This window comes from Neovison vison, chromosome 2, assembly GCF_020171115.1.
Source record: "Neovison vison isolate M4711 chromosome 2, ASM_NN_V1, whole genome shotgun sequence".
NCBI classification, from domain to species: domain Eukaryota; kingdom Metazoa; phylum Chordata; class Mammalia; order Carnivora; family Mustelidae; genus Neogale; species Neogale vison.
This window is the reverse complement of record NC_058092.1, coordinates 16,863,814-16,866,490: the sequence shown is the minus strand read 5'-3', so window position 1 is coordinate 16,866,490 and position 2,677 is coordinate 16,863,814. Positions and strand designations below refer to the sequence as shown.

At 37.1% G+C, this 2,677-nt stretch overlaps 1 pseudogene; it reads right to left on the bottom strand.

Annotated features, from left to right (window-relative positions):
• Window positions 1–2,220: 2,220 nt before the first annotated feature.
• On the bottom strand, window positions 2,221–2,677 carry LOC122899084 (annotated as a pseudogene).

Sequence of the window (2,677 nt, the reverse complement as noted above, 5' to 3'; positions counted from 1 at the left end):
CCCATTAGCACCCCCTGTCTTCCATACATAACACCTCTTTCTATTCCAGGTTAATTCTAACTAGTGCTGCAGATGGTGATGGTGGTTTGTTTTTTTAATTCCTCCAAGACTCCTTTAGTGACCCAACACTGGAACAACTTGTGTTCTTCAAGCTTGTTTCTACTTATTACACACAACTATAATTGCTTTTGATTATATCTCTCTCTTCAAGCTATAATTCTCTTTTTTTTTAAAGTTTTTTTTTTTTTTTTTTAAGTAATCTCTACACCCAACGTGGGGTCGAACTCAAGAGTCACATGCTTTCCTGGCTGAACCACCCAGGCACCCCTTCAAACTGTAATTTTGCAAAAAAATTATCCCATTTACATGAACTTCAAGAACTGGTAAAACTAATGTCTAGTGCTAGAATCCCCAATCAGTGATCACTTGGGATGAGAGTGAGGGCTGACTGCAAAACAGGAGGGAATTTGCTGGGGTTGATGGAATTTTTTTTTTTTTAATCTTGATGAGGTGGTGTACATGTCAGTCAAAACTCACTGTCCTGTACACATAAAATATTTTCATATTTTACTTTATGTCAATTTTACGTCAATTAAGTTGAAATTTTTTTTATACTAGGCAAACAGGAAAAAGGAGACAAGTCCAGGAAATTTAGAAGCTGTGCAAGAAAAAAAATGGAATCATAGTTCAACATATGGCTCAGCTATGAACTACACTGACATACCATAATCACATAAGGATTAATATTGTTTTAACCAAATCGAGAGAATTATACTGAAAGGATGGGGAAAAGAAAAGGTGTGTGGAGGAGACGAATGAGAGGGGTTTACAGAATCAGAGACGAAATGGGAATGGGAGAGATTCCGCATGGGAGCTAAATTCTCATCTTCCATCATAAAAAGATAATATCAAAACTGAAAAATCAAGAACTAACAGTACAAGCATACAATTTAGATATATCAAGATAAATATCAGAAGAAACAGTTAAAAAGCTGGAACGAGTTGTCTGGGTCCTATAACTTGAGCATGGAAAGGGACAGATAGAGAGCAAAGATTGTTTGTTTCAAACCCTGTAGATCTGACTGTGCATTTAACAATTTGATAAAACTTAAAATTCGATTTTTAAAATATGTATATCTTTTAATCCAGCAATTCCACTTTCCAGAGGATATTCTAGGAAACTATTTAAGTATGTGTACAAAGATTTAACTTTAGTACTGTTTACCTCAAATTGTATATAATAGCAATAAAGAAGAATTAACCTAAAGGCCCAACAATGGCCACTAATTGAATATATTAGAATATTATAGTATTAAAATTGACACTTCAACATAAAGAACTCTCATACAAAATAGTGAGCATATGTCAAAGATTTATTTAACTCATTATTGAGAGAACCAGTAAGATGACAATGCTGGTTCAAAGGAAAACATGAAAATCTGATATATAGTCACTAGTCCGTGGAAAACAATGCTGGGATAAAATTGCAAAGTTAAATAAGAAACAAATGGTTTCAGTGTCTTCCAAGGACATAAAACTGTAGACTTTGAGGTTATCTTTTCTATCAGACACAACTCATTCGCCTCTATTTCCAAAAATAACAACAACAACAAATGATTTGCAACTTAACGCATTTTAAAAATTTTGTGGTAAAAGACACATAATATAAAATGTATCACCTTAACCATTTTTAAGTGTATAGCTCACTGCAGTTAATTACATTCTCATGTTTGTACAATCTCCAAAACTCTCATCTTATAAAATTCTGTGCCCATTAAACCATGACTCGTCATTTCTCCCTGCCTCCTTGTTCCTGGCAAACACCATGCTACTTCTGTCTCTGTAACTTTAACTACTCTGGGTATCTCACGTAAGTGGAGTCAGATGACTTTTGTGTTTTTGTGACTGGCTGCTGTCACTGAACATACTCGCCTCAAAGTTAACCCATGTTGTAGCATATGTCAGAATTTCCTTCTCTTTTTTTTAAGATTGTGTATTTATTTGACAGAGAGGGAGAGATCACAAGTAGGCAGAGAGAGAAGGGGAAGCAGGCTCCCCGCTGAGCAGAGAGCCCTATGCGGAGCTTGATCCCAAGACTCTGGGATCATGACCTGAGCTGAAGGCAGAGGCTTCACCCACTGAGCCACCCAGGCGCCCTTCCTCTTTTTTTTTTTTTTTTTTTTTAATGTTAGTTCATGTCTTTTTTCAACCTGTGTACTATTACGTGTACTCTGGTCTGTCGAAGCGGTAGGTCAGACAACATTTGCTACAATAACATCTGTTAAAGTGCTAGCCATAAGAACACCAGCGTCACATTCATTTGAAGGGCACACCCAGCAAAGGTAACTGATGTAGCCCTTCTCATTTACCTCAGAGATAGTATTTCAGGATGGCTGGCTTAATCTTCTTTCTCTTATGCTTATTCTTCTGTCTTTTCTTTGTGCCACCACAAAGTCTCAACACAAGATGAAGAGTGGACTCCTTTCGAACATCGAACATCGTAGTCAGACATAATATGTCCACCTTCCAGGTGCTTGCCCGTGAGAATCAGCCTCTGCCGATCGGGAGGGATTCCTTCCTTCTCCTGGTTCTCGGCCTTTGTATTTTCTATTGTATTTTAGGGTTCATCCTCAAGGGTGATGGTCTTTCCCATAAGGGTTTTCATGAAAATCTGCAT